The 21634-nt window shown below is 42.7% G+C and overlaps 2 protein-coding genes across 2 annotated transcripts in view; one reads left to right on the top strand and one right to left on the bottom strand.

Moving 5' to 3' along the window:
* Positions 1 to 14816, top strand: part of irak4 (interleukin-1 receptor-associated kinase 4) — a 273859-nt gene extending 259043 nt beyond the window's left edge. The window contains exon 12 of the transcript XR_014601014.1: positions 14737 to 14816. The gene's annotated coding sequence lies outside the window, so the exon portion shown is untranslated. The remainder of the gene's footprint in view (positions 1 to 14736) is intronic.
* nell2a (neural EGFL like 2a) overlaps positions 1 to 21634 on the bottom strand; it is a gene marked incomplete at its 5' end in the record, with an annotated part of 224034 nt that overhangs the window by 41142 nt on the left and 161258 nt on the right. The gene's annotated exons all lie outside the window — the stretch shown is intronic.

Here is a 21634-nt window from a genome sequence, read left to right as displayed (position 1 = left end):
ATACCGCGGCACCGAGTGCCGCGCTATGAGCTTGTAGATCTGCTATTTTTGAAAAATAGTTTTTAATTTTTTTTTTTATGCAAATCTTTGATTATATACTTTTTAAAGTGAACATTGTTAAATATGTTGTTCCAGGAACCCCAGAAGAAAAGATGATTTGAGTTACAAATGTTTGCTTTAAAATATATATACACTCAAAGATTTGCACAACTTTTCACGATTTAAAAACAAAAATAGCAGATCTACAAGCTCATAGTGCGGCACTCTATGAGCTTGTATATCTGCTATTTTTGAATAGCCAAATAGATCTAAAATGACACAGATGTGTTCCCGGATTGACTGGGTTAACTGTGTATATTTCCACTGTGTACATCTCTCCTATAACACTGTGTACCTCTCCCATACACTGTGTTCATCTCCCATCACTTCGACAGAGTGAAAACCACCAACGCTGAACCTATTCAGCTGTGGGAGCTGCTGTGATATCTTCCACAACCATCCATTTCTCCAGGCAAGGCAGCCTTTTGTAATGCAGAGAGCGGATGAGTAATAGTTGTTAATTAGATACACACAGGCTTTGTTCGCGTGTGACTCCACACTCCAGGGCACATGTACGTACTGTGCGTCTTTTGCACCAGAACATTTTACTATGCGATGTAATTCATTGAAAAATAATCAATAATCTATTATAAAGAAATCTGAATAAAAACGAATCGAGTTTGGGTGAAATATATTTGTTTGTTTTTCTCCGCTCTTTTAAAAAAAATAGCAGAACTCCAAGCTCACACGCATGAGTTGGCAAGCCATGGCGGGCGTAATAGTTGATCACCTGTTTTCAAACTGCACACACATTAGTGGACTAGCTAGCTACTGTACTGTAGCTATAGAATGATGAAAACATTAAAATATGGAGATAAGAGGTTTCTGCCCGACAGCAACGATATTATACACTAACCCAGTGCGGAAAAGCCTGATTTATACTTTGTCGTACGACGGTGTTGTGTGCCACAAACAGCCGATACACAGCATACAAGGTCGGAGAGGAGAGGAGAGGAGAGGAGAGGAGAGGAGAGGAGAGGGAGTTTAAAGGACGGGTGAAAAGCACAAATGGAACGTGTGCTGAGGTTAGCCTGGCGTATTGACCGGGGCTGGAGAGCACAACCAGGACAGACAAACAATTTGTTCTCCCAGAACCTCATTTACATTGAGGTCATGATCCAGGTAGCATGCCAGACAGACAGACACACAGGCTGACAGGCAGACAGGCAGGCAGGCAGGCAGGCAGACAGACAGACAGACACACAGGCTGACAGGCAGACAGGCAGGCAGGCAGGCAGGCAGGCAGGCAGGCAGACAGACAGACAGACAGGCAGACAGACAGACAGACAGACAGACAGACAGGATGGCAGGTGGACTGAAACACTAGTGGAGGCAGACAGAGTGGCACGGACAGAGGAACAGGTAAATCACAGGCAGACAGACAGTGTACATACAGATACGCAGGGAAAATATTGTGCGAGCCAAATTGATACGGGTAGAAAGAGACAGATAGGCTGAGTAAATGTGTCTCTGAGAGACAGTCACACACAGGCACACACACACACACACACACACACACACACACACACACACACACACACACACACACACACACACACACAAGCAGACAAACAGAGCATCATCAGGCTTATCTGGCCTGAACGGTGCTATAGGAGTGACTTAGCGCCAGCTCAATAGATATTATTTAGGCTAGATACCAGCTGTGTTGCCAGATTTTGCAAGAGAAATAAGCAACCAGAAAGCGACTATAGGTCACATGAGCACTTTAACCCTAATCCATCGGATATTTGAAAATAGCCGATCTACAAGCTCACAACGCGCCACGATGCAACGCATTGTGAGCTTGTAGGTCTGCAATTAAAAAGATATATATGTTGAATAATAAAAAAAACATTTGTGTGGACAAATGCATATTAATTTGGGGGGTGACATGAAAATGATTTTTTAGGAAGACATTTAGGAAGCAAGCCCAAATAAGCAACTACACACTTTAGAAACAAGCCCCAAAAAAAACGCAACCACCAATATTCACAACAAGCAACTTTACAGAAAAACAAGCCCAAAGTCGCTTAGAATAAACGGACATGGCAACACTGCTAGATGCCCGTGAGTTGAAATACAGTGGGAACTGTTGTTGTCGTATTATGCAATTGTAGGCAATGAAAACACCCTCCACTTTGTAAACTGTGAGATTTCCCCCGGGGCTGCCTCCTCCCACCACCTTCCTCTCACTCACAGGTAGTGAATATTTAAAACCACATTAATTCCTCACCCCCTGACAGCTCCCAGGATGCATCACTCCTTCCTTCGCTCTGTCTCTCTCTCTCACACGCACACACGCACATACATACATACACACACACACACAGACTTTTCTCACACGATTTACCCACAATGCCTGGGGGCCTGTGACTGCATAAACTCGACGTGGCGTGTTTAAGCACAATGATTATGTATTCATTATTTATTTAGAGGGGGTCCTCGGCAAAGCTCGCACTCCATCACCCGTAATTAGTGTGTCTTAATTAGGCCCCGCTAATGGCCGGAGCCTGTCGTTTAACCCATTAAGACCGGGGACGCATCTGCGTCTCATTTTAAGATTTCTTTGGGCTATTCAAAAATAGCAGATCTACAAGCTCGTAGCGCGGCACCGAGTGCCGCGCTACGAGCTTGTAGATCTGCTTTTTTTTTTTTTTATTGTGAAAATGTGTGCAAATCTTTAGGTTGAATATATATATACTTTTTTAAAGCGAACGTTTTTAACGCAAATCTTTTTACAAATTCACTAAAAAAAAAAAACTCAAAATTTTACAAATGTCTTGTAAATCCTAACAGGGTTTCTTTCCTAAAGTTATTTTTAATATATTTTTTTTACTTATGTTGCTCATTATTATTATCAATGGTTTTCAAACTTTTTGTGTCAAGGACCCCCAAAATAATATGTATTTGTCCGCGGACCCCCTCCCATTTAAAAATATTTTGTTCCAGGGACGCGATTTTTCTAAAAATAGCAGATCTACAAGCTCATAGCGCGGCACTCGGTGCCGCGCCATGAGCTTGTAGATCTGCTATTTTTGAATAGCCAAAGAAACCTTAAAATGACACACATGCGTTTCCTTCCCGGCTTTAAAGGGTTAAGCCCCGGCGCAGAGCCCGCTGCTCGTGGCTAAATGACACATCTCCCAGGGATTGTTGCTGTAGAAGCTCCTATAGCTACACATGGCTGGCTGGCTGACTGCAGAACTATTAGTGAAAAGTAGACTAAAAGGAAATGAGACAAAGCAAAACAAAGCACGGCTGTTCTAAAAGAGTAGGTGGATATGCCACCACTTGCCTGGGCCCTCAGGTGACATGAGTGATTCGCTGACAGTGTATTCCTTAATTTATACTTTGCGCCGTGTACCGAATATAGCCTCTCCTCCTATCCGTTCTTCTCCTTTCCTCTCCTCCTCTCCTCTCCTCTCTTCTCCTCTCTCCTCGTTTTCTCCACTAATCACCTTCTTGCTTTTTTTCCTCGTCTGTCATCTCGTCTTTTCACATCCATCCTCCCCCTCTTTACTTCTCATTCTCTCTCTCTCTCTCTCTCTCTCTCTCTCTCTCTCTCTCTCTCTCTCTCTCTCTCTCCTTACCCCCCCCCCACACTGACATTACATCAGTTCCCTCCATCCTCTTCATTTGCTCTCCCTCTCTCTTTCATCCTCTGTTCTGCACCAATGTTATTATAGTTTAGTTTATTTCTCATTATTACTTTTGTACTTCATTCTGACTTTTTGTTTTCAATTTCAGTTTGGCTTTGATTAGGTTTTTTTTTTTTTTAGGATAAATAAATAATATGAGGTAGTCAGGGGTGAGATTGTACAAGCTCTGAAAAATAATGAATTAGGACACTTTGGCAGAGTTGTGTAGCTACTAGCTACCTTGTCATTATATAACTATGACTAGTGAGATTATTGCTCCGTTTGCGCAGTTGATTAGAAATTAATAATCCAAAAATAGCGTCTCATTGACTTGTACAGTGACAGCTCTCAAAGTCACTCTTTTTGCACAAACAAAGCTGATTCTGACCACTGTATAACATCACAAAACCCAGCACAGCATTTGTTTTTAATAAAAAACTACTAACTTCATGTTGATTTAACCATTTGCTGTGGGAAAAAAAAGACCCGGATCTGGATCTTCAAATAGTCAAATCAACAGGAAGTTTACATGTTTTCTTTGCTTTAAGTAAAGTTAAGAGATTTGGTGTGTAGACAGGGGCGAAAAAAGAGCCAGCTCTTTAATCATTTAAACGCCAGCATCCGAATTCTGGGAAAATAGCAGATCGACAAGTTCACAACACGTCACATTGTGAGCTTGTCGATCAGCTCTTTTCAGGGAAGATATTTAACTTCTCGGGGAGGGAAGCCGGGCGGGGAGGGTGGTGACATTGTCACTGTATGTAATACTACGTACGGGCTGGCGACGGTGCTTGTCAGCAGGGAGTGTTGGGCGGGAGGAGTAGGACGACGGCTCTACGTCCTCCCGTTGGGGGCTCCTCTGGTACGTGAGTCAGTAGGATACACCAGCAGAGACAACACAGAAACATGTGAGGGGATGAATCGATTGGTATAACGACTAAATTGGGGAGAAAAAGGGGTAAAAAAGCAACGACAAAAGAAGAAAACAGAAAATTCACTAATGTAAAGCCCTGAGGGACTACGCTCAACTATAATGACCCTGCTCTACCCCCCCCCCCACACACACACACAAAGTCAATATCACCATACAGTGCCTTTGAGACTTCATTTCCAAAACACCCATTTAATTGTATTAAGTAGATGTTATGCTAACGTCGGTCGAGCTCCAACACCTTTTATAAATTAACTGCAACAGACCATCTTGTTGTTGGAACAGGGGGGGAAAAATGTGTCTGTGCAACACACACACACACACACACACACACACACACACACACACACACACACACACACACACACACACACACACACACACACACACACACACACACACACACACACACACACACACACACACACACACACACACACACTATTTCATTCCAACAACGAAAAGGTCCCTTCCGCCCAAACGACTGGAGAGCTGCAGGCATGCAGCTTGGGGGGGTATATCTCATTGACACCTGGGGCCGTTCTACAAATGCCTTCTAAATCAGTAGCACACTTTCAAGATTTTTTTAAAAAAGTTCAAAAATAGCAGATGTAAAAGCTCACAGCGCAGCACGAAGTGCCGCGCCGTGAGCTTGCACATCTGCTATTTTTGAATAGCCAACGCAAAAGATCTTAAAATGACACAGACGCCGCTTTCCCGGTTTTAATGGGATATCCAGCAACAAGGTTACTGCATCCTCCTCCACAGTCTACAGAACTACAAAGGAAATCATCTCAGCCCCCCCCCCCCAAAAAAAAAAACGCCCAAGAGCTGGAAAGTCTGCAGGCACGAGACGAGAGATAAACTCATTCAACGCTTCATCAAAGAAGCCCATTCTTACCAGGTGTGTGAAAATATTGCATGCTGAAAATTGCGACGCTAACAAACCAAAAACAAAACAAAAGGCCCACCCAATTTCGGCTCACGCGTATAAACATTGGGCCGCCTGTCTTTTAGATCGCTGTACTTTATGAAGCAATCATCTCGGAAGAAGAAAGCGAGCGAGGGAACGAGCGAGTAAACAATCATGACTTGAGAGAATGAGTTTTTTGTTTATTTTTTGTGGGGTTTTCTTTTTTTTTGCGGACCAATAAAATATCAATTTAGACAGTGTAGGTGTAATGTGCCGGAGAGCTGTGATAGCTCTCCCTTCAACACTTCCCCCTCCAGGATATTTGAATGTGTGTGTGTGTGTGTGTGTGTGTGTGTGTGTGTGTGTGTGTGTGTGTGTGTGTGTGTGTGTGTGTGTGTGTGTGTGTGTGTGTGTGTGTGTGTGTGTGTGGAATCTAAATGGCGTCATTAGCAGCAAACATAAAACACCCCTTCATCTCGCTCCCCTGTCCTTAAAGGACGGTGAAATGAAAAACTGTGATTTAGTGTTGCACTGATTAAGATGCCGTTTCCCCAACCTCTGGTTCGTGGCTCACCAGAGGTCCAAAAATGGACCCTTACGGCCGGGTCTGTAACACTGAGAGGTTACAAAATGGAAGTGGAACCGTTTTTCTTTTTAATCTTTGGGAACCTTATCTACACTGTAAAATCTTCGGTGCTTATTTAACTCTGTATAATTGGAACCAAATAGACCCTTTTGATATAAGAATACTACAAAAATGGATTGTTAACATGTCCATATCATGACCACTGATATGCTCTAAAAGTGTGTAAAACGTATTTTTCATTTCACCATGTCTTTAAGTACAGTATACTCAAGTAAATGTACTTTAGTTTACTCGACTGCCGTCCAGAGGTGGACAAAGTACATACAGTACTCAAGTAAATACTCAATTATTCAAAAGTACAAATTAAGAAAAACATTTTCAGAAATTATCAGTTCACAATTTCTCGTACATTTTCTGAAATCTTCAAAAATAGTGAAAATAGACGATCAACAAGCTCACAATACGTTTGAAATTAAGCTTAAATTGTTCATTTTTTATATATATTTTTGTTAAATTTGGGTCCCAAGAGTCCCTTTGTAGAAATGCAGTGGAGTCAAAAGTACAATATTTCTATTGAAAACGTAGCGGCGTAATATTTATCAGCTTGCAAAAAACTAAAAGAAACAAATACAAAAAAATACTCCAATAATATACCAAGGTACAGTACTCTAGTAAATGTACTTAGTTACTATCCACCACTGCCGAGTACTGTACGACAATTCAATATTGTTGCTGTCGGGCAGAAACCTCTTATCTCCATGTTTGAACTTTTTGTGTTTTTTCGTAAATTAGCGCAAATTAGCACAAAAGCATCAAAAGTAGTAGCTCCGACGGAACCTCTCCCTCCGCTGTACAGCTCCGAGATGAGGTTCCTCGTTTGTCTCTGCCGTTTGATTGCGACATTGTCGCACATTTTCCACTTTACATGTTTCTTACCCCTTTCTGCACATCGTATCCAAAAAGTAAAGCATTTCCGCCACTCTCTCAGATGTTTTAAGTTTTAGCGCACCATAAAAGCTATCCAACGAGTTGAAGAAAGTATTCAATTTGCCTCGGTCTTCATCCGGTTATATGTTTTTAAGACATTGCGCAAGAGTTGCGCCCGTAGAGGTAACATTACTGATTCCCCTACTGGTCAAATGTTGAATTGCGTCTTCTAATGCAAAATATTATGGAACCGGATGAAGACCGAGGCAAATTAAATACTTTCTTCAACTCGTGGAAAATGTGCGACAATGTCGCAATCAAACGGCAGAGACAAACGAGGAACCTCATCTCGGAGCTATACAGCGGAGGGAGAGGTTCCGTAGGGGCTACAAAAGTAGCACATTTTGTGTGGATCTGCTACTTTTGATGCTTTTGAATTTGAATCCTGAAAAGTAACACTTTTGGACGTTTCCACCTGACAGAGACAGAGATATTACGCTCTCCTCCCTTCCTCTTGTGGAAGGCACAGTGAGTGAGGGCAGACAAGGACAGGACAGCGAGAGAGGCAGCCATTAGACGGCGGGGAGTGACAGCACAGATGAAGGGACGTGTAAAGCGTTGTAAACCTGTTGGCAGGATATCTAACAGGCCTCATGAAGGACTTTCACTAAAACCGTGAAAAAGTAGAACCGTAATGAGCTGGGAAAACAAAGGGAGGTATATATACCGGCCATCCCCCAAAAACCCATTCATCTCCCCGGAACTGCTCAGCAATTTATAGTCAATAAACACACATCAAAAAGGGGCAAAGTGGGGCTTTTCTTAGAGGAGATATTTCCAATTATTTCAAGCAGGTTGCTGCAGCAGAATCTCTATAGTCTAGGCAAGGATTACATTGCGATTCGGGCTTTTTTGGCTAATGGTCTCATTTCGGTTGTTCATCTACTATGATTTTTACTGATGGCCTCGGAAGAGAAATCGGCACGCAGCAAATAATACAATTAAAAACTGTTATGGGAAAATTATACTGTCTTACCAGCTCCAAAGTGGAGCTGGTAAGGATGAAGTTTTATTGTGGATTTCAACAGAATAAAATGAGGGGTACATTGGGAGAAGGATGCTGAAAATGGAACTGCCAGGTAAGAGGAAGGCCAAATTATTGAAATATTTCATCATACAGTAGTGTCACAAAAAGTGGTGAAAACAGCAGTTCTACAAGCTCACAACGCGTCGCTATGTGTCGCGTTGTGAGCTTGTAGATCAGCTGTTTTCTCTGTATAGTATGGTATGTAAGGTATGTAACGATTCACTCAACTCGCGATACGTTTCGAATCGCGATACTAGGTTGACTACGGTATAAGATTTTTTATACACAAAATTATTTTGCAATTATTTACATTTTAATTTCTCTTTTATCCTCTTTTCAATAGAGTAGCAAATGACTGAAACTTTTTTTTAATCAATTCTCTTACAAAGATCCTGTATATTCTTCTTGTCTTGTCTCGGTTGCGCCCTCTGCTGTTTGCATCGCGCTACATTTTTTTATTAAATGATTTTAATCGATTTACGATAAATCGTTACATGCCTACTAAATAATAAGAATAGTAATCAAAAAGGAATGTTTTTTTGGACATTGGCAAGGTTTCCAACAGACAGTGTCGATTTTTACCAAACTCTGAAAGACCAGTGCCACACTGCGAGGGATCGTCACGGCATGGCACCGCAAGAGGCCATCTATGACAGAGTCTGTTTGTTTGTCTGTCTGTGTCCAGAGCTAATCTCTGCAAGCCGCTGGTCCAGTCCAGGGCCAAACTTTGTATTCAGGCTGCCAGTAGAGTATAGGCCACAGAAGTACCTCCTCTATGTATCATTTTGTTTTGTTTTATATTTTCAAAGGGGCTCTTCAAAGTCAAAAGGGGCTCTGAACACACTGAAACCACTAAAGCCTAAAGGTTTCAGCAGGACAAAAGCCTTCAAAGGACAATTAAAACAGTGTTTGAAAGATAATCACGTTAACTTATGTTGAGGTTATGTAAGGTTATGGTTAGGATTAAGGTTAGGTTTAGGCATAGTTTTTTGAGGTTAGAATTAGGTTTAGGCGGAGGGCACGGTGGCGCAGTCGGTAGCGCTGTCGCCTCACAGCTAGAAGGTCCTGGGTTCAATTTCCGCCGGGGACGCTGTGAGCGCTGGGGGCGTGTCTCCTCCTCCGCGTCATCAGCGCCCATACCCTAGGTGGGGTTGGCGAAAGGGCCCACTCTGTGTGGAGTTTGCATGTTCTCCCCGTGTCTCTCAGGGTAGTTGATACCCTCACAAAAACATGTAGTAATCCTGGTCACTAAACTCCTCCCCCATGACAGCCGGGGCGCCTGATGGAGGGGAAGGGAACTGGTTGGAATAACGTGTTCCTTCCACGCGCTACGTCCAACCAGGGAAACTCCCTCCTGTCAGGTGACAAGAAGGTCAGTTGGCTCTCATGCATTGAAGGAGGCATGAGCTCGGCCCTGGCCTCCCTAGGCTGGTGAGGGGAGTGTAGTGCCCAGGATCACTTAGAAAATTGGCACCGGGTGAAAAATAAGGGTTACAGAAATCGTGGGATAAAAAATGAATTTAAAAAAAAAGAATTAGGTTTAGGCATAGTTTTGTCAACATGCGACGTCGTTATGGCGTCTCGTAATTTCATAACTTGACTTTCAGGGCGCCCGTCATGTCAAAACTTGACGTTTCAGGGCTACTGACAGAGCGGCAAAATGTGACGCCTTGGGAGTGAGAACGGGTTGAAAGGTGTCCTTGAGCAAGATACCGAAACCCCTAACTGCTCCCGATGAGCAGGTTGGTTTCCTCCGCCTTCGGTGTGTGAATGTAAATGGGTTGAAGTACATTGTAGAGCACTTCAAAGGGTCGGAAAGACTAGAAAAGCGCTACATAAATACAGTCCATTTACCACTGAATGTCCTAGTTTTCACCCATAATTCCCCCAGGTCATATAGTACGAGAAAACGCACATCCATTTTAAAAGCAGAAAATATGAACGCAAAGAGAGCTAAAATGGAATACCCAATTGGCTTGCGAAAATAAAACGCAAGCCCGCAATCATTTGAGGCATTTACTCATACAATCCTCAGCCACAGAAAGAAGGGGGGGCTAACATGTCAGGCGTGGAGTGGGTTTGTGGCGCGCGTTAAATGACCGACCCCCATGTACATTTATATCTGTTACTGCGGTGTGGGAGCCCGGCATGCAACTGTGCAATGCATAATTCATGTGGTGTCAGACCTCTTCTCTGTCTGTCTGTCTGTCAGCCCAGCATGTCCCCATGCCCTCTCAGACCGTCTCTACTGTAGGAGAATGACAAGCCAGAAGCAACAAGCCAGATTTATACGTCCTCGTAGGATGACGGTGTTTGCGCACCGAAAATAGCCGACCTACTATTAGGACGCGACGCGTTGTGAGCTTGTAGATCGGCTGTTTTCGACGAGCGACGGAGCATGAATTAATTAATAATACAGACAGTCACAAAGTTACACACCCATAGTCGCTTGTGCAGAAAATTGTGCAGATACACACAGGCAGGCCAGGACGCACACATACACACACTCACACATACATACACCAACCGACGCGCTAATAAAAAGAACACTTTTCCATCCAAATAACACACACGCATCTCGCGCACGCACGCAAGGTCTGACTGCCGAGAAGAAGCGCACATGCTATCCTTGTCACATCGTGGCACGCGCCCATCCGTCCGTCTGTCTGTCCGTGCACACGCGTGCATTTTTCAAGAGCTTCTCTCTCTCTCTCTCTTTCTCTCTCTCTCGGAGGCAGGCAGGCTGACAGGCCTGGGCTGGAGGCAGGAGGAGCGGGTGAGTCCCCAGAGATCTCTCTAAGAGCTCACTGGGTCCAGGGACAGTGTGAAAGCTTTTCCATGTTCACCCCCCCCCCCATCCTCCGTCACTACCTACCCATCTGCCAAAGCCACCTCTGACCCTCCTCACCTCCTCGCATCTATCCTCCCCTCTTCTCTCCTCTCCTCTCCTCGTTCGTACGTCCATCCATCTCCCGTTCTGTCTGTTTACTTGTATATCTGTCTTCCAGCCCCCCCCCCCCCCCCCCCCCCACAGCTCCCTATCATCCTTCACCCTCTCTTTGTCTCTGCCCTCACTTTGCATTTTGTTGCTACCGGGCAAAAACCTTGCATCTCCATCGTTTCAATTATTTTCTGTGTGTTTTCGGAGATTAATGCCCTACCAACTACATCATACATGAGTAGAGTGAAAATATTCAATCTACAAGCTCACAACACGTCGCATCGGAGCACATTGTGAGCTTGTGGATCGGCTATTTTCACAATTTTTAAACATTTTTTGGACACAAGGTTTCCACCCGACAGCGACGATCTATCAGTTTTAGTGCATGTCTTCATCTCCTCCCCTGTTCCTTCCCTTTTGCCCTCTTCCACATCTCGTATTCCAATCCTGTCCCCCTCCCCCGTCCTCCGTCCATCCTCCACCTCCTCCCTCCATCTCAGCCCTGCCAGGGACTTGTTGTCTCTCTCTCTCTCTCTCCCGTTGGATTTCTGACCATTCCCGCCTGCTCCAGCGATGGTTTCCATCCCGTACTGTTGGCCACAGTTGATTTGTGAGCGCCCACTCCTGGCCACAGTAAAGATTTAAAGTACCGTCTGGTCGCGCAATATTTTCATTGGGACTCAAACACAAACAGAAACAGAAGAGAGAGAGACGGACGTTCCAGCACCACGGACAGCGACACCCATTCAATCCGGGAACGCATCTGTGTCATTTTTAAGATTTCTTTGGCTATTCAAAAATAGCAGACCTACAAGCTCATAGCACGGCAGCGAGTGCCGCACAATGAGCTTGTAGATCTGCTATTTTTGAAAAAAAATATCGTGAAAATATGTGCAAATCTTTTAACTCAAATCTTTGCATCTGGTGGGGTTCCTGGAACAAAATATTTTTAGATGGAGGTCCGCAGCCAAATACATATTATTTTGGGTGGTCCTTGACAAGTTTGAGAACCACTAATATATAGCAACATACGTAAACAAAAAAAACTGTTAGGATTTAGAAGACATTTGTAGAATCCCCCAGAAGCAAAGATTTGAATAAAAAATGTTTGCTTTAAAAAATATATATACTGTATATATTCAAAGATTTGCACAAATCTTCAAAGATAAAAATAGATAAATAGCAGATCTACACACTCGTAGCTTGTAGCTTGAGCTTGTATATCTGCTATTTTTGAATAGCCCAAAGTATAAAAGAATGGTTATAGCTAAAAAAACGAAAATGACACACTATGCGTTCCCAGATTGAATGGGTTAAATAAATAGATGCATGTCGGTAACGTTTCAAACTTACGTTCTCTTACTCCCACTTCTGTTCCTGTCAGTAAGAATTGAGAAACGCGTCCAAACGTGTCCAAATGTCAGACCCATGCTTTGATCTTCAGGTTCAACCTGGCTAGTGGACCCCGTGCTGTGCTCCTCCATGCTGCAACAACCCACACCGCTGTGTGTGCTTCTTCAGGTGAGCTACACTACATCCAGGTTATTGCAGGACAACGTTTTTCCCTTTTTTTTGGGGGCCGCTCATGCACTCTCCCACGAGATATAACCACTCTACAACCCTCTATTCTTAGTCAAACGGACCTGGACTTTCAAATTGTACTTGGATTGCGTGCATTGTGCCCTCTCCATATACAATCTCCATTGTTTTAGCCCATTGAGGCCTGAAGCCGATTCTAAATGTCTCCTAAATCTCAACAGTATTCTGAAAAACGTATGTTTCTATATCAGTGGTGCTCAATCTTTTTCATGTCAAGGACCCCCAAAATGATATGTATTTGGCCGCGGACCCCCATCAGAATATTTTGTTCCAGGGACCCCCCAGAAGCAACGATTTGAGTTAAAAATGTTCGCTTTCAAAATATATATATTCAAAGATTTGCACACATTTTCACGATTTTTCAAAAATAGCAGATCTACAAGCTCATAGCGCGGCACTCGGTGCCGCGCTATGAGCTTGTAGATCTGCTATTTTTGAATAGCCGAAAGTGTAAAATAATGCTTTTTAGCTCAAATCTAAAAATGACAAAGTTCCAGGTCTTAATGGGTTAGAGAAGACAGATGACTTGTTGGGGGAGCTGCTTCTGTCTTGCTACACGGGGGATGCGAGAAAAGCATTCTATCACTTTAAACAAATGGCCCCTCAGAGATTAAGAGACTAAAAGAAAGTTCAAATGAGATAAAAGTAAAGGGCGAAGGAGGCTGTGTGCGTGCCGTCGTCAGAGGTGGAAAAAGTACTCACGTTTCTTACTTAAGTAAAAGTATCAATACTGCAATGTAGAAATACTCTGTTACAAGTAAAGGTTTGAAATTCAAAATGTACTTGAGTAAAAGTACAAAAGTATTGGCATCAAAATGCACTTGCCAAAAGTAGAAAGCACTCATGCAGAATGTCCCATTTCACAAGTTTTCAAATGTATACAAATCTTTTGGAAATAGCTGATCTACAAGCTCACAATGCGTCGCATCGCGACGCATTGTGAGCTGGTAGATCGGCTATTTTCAAATGGCCGAAATGTATATTCAGGGCTATAGGGTATAGGGCTGAAGTGGGTGAAGTATGTTTTGTAATAATAAAAAACCTACAAAGTAACTAAAGTTTTAAAATAACTGTAAAATTATAATATTTGCCTCTGAGATGTAGTGGAGTAGAAGTAAAAGTAGTGAAAATTGAAAATATTCCCGTAAAGTAAAATCACCTCAAAATTGTACTTAAGTACCGTACTTGAGTAAATGTACTTAGTTACTTTACACCACTGGCCATCATGAAAGCAAATGTGGCAAGAGGCCGAGAGAGGTGAGGACAGAGAGACAAGAGAAAGAGAGAGAGAGAGAGAGAAAGGGAGAGCGGGATGATCTATGCATGGCAGTGCCAGCTGTGGTGGCAAACGCCTTGTTGCCTCCAGGCATCAGGGCCCGTGCCAGAGGCTGTCTGTGCGCACGTGTGTGTGCGCACGAGCATGAAAAGAATTGTTGTTGTGCGTGTCCTCGAAAGGCTTGACTGATCAAATTCTGATCAACCTCCACGGTAGAGGCTGGGAGGAGGAACTCAAAATAGACCCGAGCCCCCGAGCCAGCAATCACTATTATTTTTTTTGGCCCACGTCTCATTGCATGATTTAGGAAATAGATGTTTTGCACTCAACAACTAAATTGATGGTTTGCAATCAGCCATGGTTTCCGGGCACTAAAAGTTGCTTTCGAAGCGTAACAAATAACAATAACAGCTGACAACTGGAGATGCGTCATGCCGCAGTGAGATATACAGTAATAGCATATGAAAGAAGGATTGGTGGAAAAATTACTCAATTGCTTTACTTAGTAAAAGTAAAAGTATCAATTCTGCAATGGAGAGATACTCTGTTATAAGTAAAAGTCTGGAATTGAAATGTATTTGAGTAAAATAACTCATTATGCAGAATGTACCATTTCAAGTTTTCAAATGTATTAAAATCTTTTGAAAATAGCAGATCTACAAGCTCACAATGCGTCGCATCGCGACGCATTGTGAGCTTGTAGATCGGCTATTTTCAAATGACCGAAATGTATACAGAGCTGAAGTAACTAGTAACTAAAGTTTTCAAATAAATGTAGTGGAGTAAAAGTACAATATTTGGATCCGAGATGTAGTGGAGTAGAAGTAAAAACATTGGAAATTGGTAACACTCAAGTAAAGTACAAAAACCTCATGTACTTACAGTAGTTACTTTCCACCACTGGAAAGAAGTGAGGAAAACGGATGCTAAGAGAAAGCACTGCAAAGCAGAACGCCAGCAAACCCTCCAGATTAGACAAAAGGTCTCAAGGTGCAATAAGGCTCAACAATGTCATGAAACCATGAGAAAACAGCCAGCAGACAATAAATGTCCTTTTCACATAGTTTTATTTACCTCTCCATGGACAGAGAAACGGGCTCGTTTCAACCTAACGGGTCTTCCTCAGCGTTGAACAACGACATTTATTGTGTGCTGGGCTGCTGGCTGTAAATTGTCAACACTTCACCGTGAGCAGGGCCGCATTAACCGTGGAACTTAGTGGAACTTGTGTTCCACGGCCCGCAGCCTGCAGGGCCCTGTGAGAATTGTGTATTTAATTTTTGTGTATTCAAAGAAAAAATGATGATTTATATTGGTCAAATAGAACCGAATTAGAACCGAATTAGACCCGAAAAATTTCGCAGGTTGTGCGCATGTGCGTGAAATTACGCCACTGGGGGGGCCTTTGATTCTGTGGTGTTCCATGGCCCTGAGGGGTCTTAATGCGGCCCTGACCGTGAGTGGATATTAACTCATTCACTGCCACAAAAACGTTTTTTTTTCCAATTACCAAATCTGCCACTGACGTAAAAAACGTAATTTTGAATATTTTTTATAAAAGATCTCACCGTTCTTCATCTCTCGTAGTGATACAGTACATTTCATTGTAACACACCCGGGTACGGAAATAACGTCAATCCAAGATTTCCGTTTCCGTATGCTCCCTGTTTAACTCTCCCTCTGAAACGTCATTTTCTCGGCTTTGTTTTACGCAGTGGCGTGCACAGACATTTCGAGGGGCAGGTGCTCAAGTAAATTATACTTTTTTTTTGTTTACTTTGTCTGCTCTTTTTTCCCTCTACACCTATACCTCTTTGCCAAAAATAGCCGATCTACAAGCCCACAACGCCTCGCAGCGCGAGGCGTTGTGGGCTTGTAGATCTGCTATTTTTGGCTAAAGTTCTCCTCAGAAAAGGGATGCTAGGTTTCGAGTGGTTATGGTGAAAATAAAAATCATATGACATAAAGATTTGGCGGACCCCCTGTAGTAACTCTGAGGACCCCCTAGGGGTCCCGGACCCCCTGTTGAAGACCCCTGCTGTAAACTGAAAAAAAAAAAACTTTTTCCCCCCTTTTTTTTCAAAAGGGCACTTCTGGTCAAGAGGGCAAAGGGCAGGTGCTCTAGCACCACCTAGAGTCTATCTGTGCACGTCCCTGGTTTTACGTGCTGTTTACAAACTTCTACTACTGGAGAATGGATTGTTGCGGATTGAAAATTTGTTCTCTGGGCCACTCACACACCTGCCCTGTGTGTCTACATACAGTTGGACACGCGATCATAAGGGATGTACATTTTCTGTGGCGAGCTGAAAAAGTGAGTGAACCGTCCAATTTTGACGATAAATGGTGCGTTTACACTGGGCTGCATGAGAAGGACTCCAAGCCGATCGGAATGTTTGTTGTCAGGGCGACGTGCACGGATAGCCTGTCTGTTTACAAACGATTGGACTTGCGATCATAATGAATATAATTTTTTTGTGACCTGTTGAAAGTAAAACAAAAATATGAAATTGCTGGCAGTGGGCAAACACAGACAGAAATAAATCTGGCAGTGAATGAGTTTTAATAATTAATATTTTCCATAATATTTCTCAGTTTCAGGAAAACGGATGCTGGCATGATGAATACTAAAGTCATTAAGGATACAGTCATCTCTGTTTTGAGTGAAATACAAGGAAAACCTGGGACAATTTCAACTGCTGTCCACCAGTAGAGGTCCTTCCTGGCCACAATATAGAAGCACAGGTAGACCAACCACAACCAACACAGTTGTGTTAGTTATATTGCATTAACATACTCCACCATATAGGTATGGTCACATTTTTGTTTATAGATTTTTGATCTAATCGGGATTTGAACCGTCGTTCAAATTTCTAAAACGTTTCTTAGAGTGAATCTCTGCTCGGTCAGGGTAGATCTTGCCCTTATGAGCTTCAGGCAGTACTACTTGTCAACCAGGTGTCCTACTACCTGACACCAGGGTCTACATGTCTCAAAGGAAGGGTAGGGAGACCACCTCCAAGCTGCAAATGCACTATTTCCATTTTATAACATACTGTATACCATGCAGATAGATTAGAAATCATGTTTTATTCATTCAACACAAGTTCCGGATCGCAGCTTTTAAACTGTGAACACAGTGTTTTGGAAAGATGGCTTCAAGTTTATTGGTTTTGCCACTTGCCAGATATGTCCTTCAAACACTAGAGAGAGAGAGAGAGAGAGAGAGAGAGAGAGAGAGAGAGAGAGAGAGAGAGAGAGAGAGAGAGAGAGAGAGAGAGAGAGAGAGAGAGAGAGAGAGAAGGGGAGAGGGAAGAGGGGAGGGGGAGGGGAAGGAGGGAGAGAGAGAGAGGGGGAGGGAAAGAGGGAGAGAGAGAGAGATAGAGGGAGAGGGAGAGATAGAGAGAGAGAGAAGTGGAGATAGAGAAAACGAGGGAGGGAGAGAGAGAGAGAGAAGGGGAGAGGGAAGAGGGGAGAGAGAAGCAAGATAGAGGGAGGGGGGGAGAGAGAGAGAGAGAAGGGGAGATAGGAGAGAGAGGGACGTACGAGGATGTAAAGCACTGGAGAAGGTAATGAAATGTGTGATTGGCTGGACGGTGGATTTACTACAGGAGACACTGCAAGATGAACAGGAGCACAAGTCATTATGGTTAAGTGTGTTCAATCTCTCTCTCTCTCTCTACATCTCTCTCTATCGCTCTGTCACCATCTCTCTTTCTCCATCTCTCTCTTACGGTGTCTGGTGCCAAAAATAGCCTTGAAAAATGATGGTGGTACCGATAAATAGGAATAGTGTGTTTAATAGTTCCATTGATCCAAGCCAAAACACATTCCATTGATTGCTCTGAAAACGCACGCGGGCTTTTGAGATTTTCAAAAAGCCTTGTAGATATTTTCAGTGTAGAACACGTCAAAGTATCAGGCTATACTCATTCACACTCTCTACTCATACTTGCACGCACACACATGCACGCTAACACACGCACACTCACGCTACACTCCTCCTCTCCTCTCCACAGAATCACAGAGCAGCACCTTGAGGAAATTCATTTGCTTTAAGATGGGGCCGTAAAAGAGGACACCTCGTAAAGAAGGGTCCTTTATGTGCAATCAATAGCGCAGCCAATGGCTGAGCAGACAGGCTCTGTTTCACCACACAAAGCCGCACGCGCACACACACACACACACACACACACACACACACTGTGAAAACAGCCGTGACTACACTTTCTATTAGCTTCCTTCCGTTGTTGTCCAGAAGGACGCTCACAAGCTGGCGTTAGCTGCAACAGATCAGGCAGACGATGTATCAAGCACAAACGCCAGGATTATATAGACTTTTCTGGTTAGTTTACAACAGCTGTTGAAGCGACTTGATCTTCCCAATGAATTCAGACAAACGTTTAAAAGAAGAAGCGCAAAGAGGCTGAGCTTCTGGCCGCTGGGCCAGTGGGCCACTGGGCCAAAAAAAAAAAAAAAAAAAATTTCTTTTTTTTTTTTTTTTTTTTTGGAAAAATATTTTTGCTCCCATTTTAGGATTATTACGGTAATTTCCGGGTTGCGCGGCCCTATTATTAGTTACTTAATGTTTGGGCTGGGATGCTTTCCAGCAGGGTCCTCAGTGCGGCTGCAGAGTTCATGTGCAGGGCTGGGCTGAGGCAGTGAAACACTCCCCCCCCCCCCCCCGTTGACAAAAGGGGGGGGGGGGGGGCTGGGGGGGGGGGGGGCTGGGGGGGGGGCCGGTTCGGACCGAAATGCCAGGGCTGAATTTTGGTCCCAGTCCGGCCCTGTGTGACACGTTTCAACTTCAAACTAGACCAGACAACGTCTTACTGTTCAGGTGATTTATTAACACTAAAAAATAAGGTCCAAAAAATCTTGCAACGAAACATAGGAAAGGTAAAATGAACAGCTGAAAGGAAACGTAAACAAACAGCAAAAGGTCAACAGAAGATATCAAGCCTATAACTCATCCTCTTTCACTCACTGATGAATGACAGGCTAAATGACACACCTGACATAAATCAGTTAACCCATTAAGAACTGAGATACGATTCTACAGATGTCTTTTTTTCTATATGTGTTTTGATTTAATATCAGTGGCTCTCAAACGTTTCATGTCGAGGACCACACAAAATTATATGTATTTGGCTGCGGACCCCTATCTCAAAATATGTTGTTCCAGGGACCCCCAGAAGCAAAGATTTATATATTCAAAGATTGGCACACTTTCACGATTTTTCAAAAATAGCAGATCTACAAGCTCATAGTGCGGCACTCGGTGCCGCACTATGAGCTTGTATATATGCTATTTTTGAATAGCCAAAGAATAAAATAATGTTTAAAGTGGTTAAAATCTAAAATGGTACAGATGTCTTGGGTTAAGGAGAAAGCACAACAGGAGCTAATACATCAATTAACAATGTGGGGAAAACATAACAAAATAAAAACCGGCAAAAATATGTTATTTTGGCTCCTACAACCCTGTTTCCTAGGAGACCCACTGGTGTACCGTGAGACAAGTCCAGCTGTGCCTTGGGATTTTGGGACAACTACACGTTGTTATTATTGCAGTTTAGACCAATTATTTGTTTACCAACATTGAGACTGGATGCACAGGTGATTGTTTCATGCAATCAATTCTCAACCTGTTGTGTCGGGGGGTGCGCTGGTTTCAGCACACTCCAACCCCCTCTTGTGTGTTGGCTAGTGAGGCGCGTCCTAGCGAGACCTGATAAAATGGGTTTCATTGCGCGCATACTGGTTGCGCGCATACTGGTTGCACGCATACTGGTTCTTATCAGTGTGACGTCGTCTGTTAAGGAGTCTATACAACTACACAATGTTATGAATATTTTTTCAATTTACTATACTGTATCAGTACTTTACGCGGAGGCAAATTCTATACCCGAAATAAATTATATTTTAACAACTTTCAACCCTATTCCAAGTGTGTCATAGTTTATTATAAGTTTTTATGTTGTCACACATTGTCAAAAATTGTGAAAATAGCAGATCGACAAGCTTACAACGTTGTGAGCTTGTCGATCTGCTATTGTCACCATTTTTTTTCGGGGACCAGCAGTTCCAAGATGGTGGATTTGAATTCGCCGAAAAAGTGGCTTCAAAAACGGGTCTGTAGAAACCAATGGATCACGTGACGGTTCCCATTGTCCATTGTTTTTACAGTCTATGTTTTTTCACCATGTTGTGTAGCTTGTAGATCTGCTATTTTCACTATGGATACAGGTATGGTGTGCTGTGGGATTTTCACTTTCCCATCGGCGTGTCTCGCTCTTTACTGTACATCATCTGCACTGCAGAAAAGAAAAAAAAAACGTGGAACCAAGAGCGGAATACTGAACAGAATAGAATCCATAACCGTATCGTATGGCCTCTTATCTCAGTGCTCACACTGTTTGACACTTTCCTGTGCATTAGAGCAGGTTGTGAGATGTGCTTTGGTGTGACAGACCGTCTTGGCTCTGGCTACGCTATCATACCCTATCATGTATTGTTGCTCTGAGGAGGAGGATGCGATGTTGTAATTTGGCACTGGTGGAAGAAGCATGTATACTCTGATGTTCAGTGGTGGAAAAAGTACTGAAATCTTTTACTTAAGTAAAAGTATCGATACTGCTATGTAGAAAGTACTCTGTCACAAGTAAAAGTCCGTACTTAAAGTACCAAAAGTAAAAGTACTAAAATGTTTGAAAATAGCAGATCTACAAGCTCACAGTGAGCTTGTAGATCGGCTATTTTCAAATAGCCTAGGTGTAAAATAGGGCTGAAGTGGTTAATGTCTGTTTCATGTTGTTTTTATGTAATAATTTATATCTGAAAAGTAACTTTCAAATAATTGTAAGTAAAAGTACAATATTTGACCCTGAGATGTAGTGGAGTAGAAGTAAAAGTATTGGAAATTGGAAATACTCCAGTAAAGTACAAATACCTAAAAAATGGACTTAAGTACAGTACTTGAGTAAATGTACTTACTTTACACCACTGCTGATGTTTACTTAAAGTGGCACTATGTAACTTTTTATTTATCAGTAAAATGTATTTTTTGTCCAATCTGTAAGGTAGAGTATAACTTTTGCAATATAACTTTTATCTCAATGCTAAAAATGTCAGCAGTTGCGCAGAAAACGGGTTCAAATCCGGGTAGAAGAGGAAAGCCACATAGTGCAGCTTTAAGCAAAAGTAGAAAGCATCAAAATAGTACTTAAGTAAGAGTACTAAAACATAAAGAAATGTGTCTAACGTTTTCATCGTGAACTTGTACATCGGCTATTTTCAAATCGACAAAGTATAAAAAAGGACTTAATTGGTTAATGTATGTTGTGTAATAATAATCTACAAAGTAGCTTGTGACTAAAGTTTTAGTGGACTCCACTAAGTGGAGTAAAAAGTACAATATTTGTCTCCGCCAGCCTGACAGCCAGAGGCCAGAGACTATGTTTTTGACTTTTCTAGTTACCTCTGAGAGTAAAGTAAAGTATAAAGTACCTCAAAATTGTACTTAAGTTCAGTATTTGAGTAAATGTTACTTTCCACCAGTGTAGTGTGGATTCTGGGTAAAGCCTCAAAGAGGGAAGGCCATGCTGATTAATACAGGCTGTGATGTGGGGTAATTC

This window comes from Gymnoscopelus microlampas (assembly GCF_963454915.1).
Source record: "Gymnoscopelus microlampas genome assembly, chromosome: 6".
NCBI classification, from domain to species: domain Eukaryota; kingdom Metazoa; phylum Chordata; class Actinopteri; order Myctophiformes; family Myctophidae; genus Gymnoscopelus; species Gymnoscopelus microlampas.
This window is presented reverse-complemented; position numbering and strand designations above follow the sequence as displayed.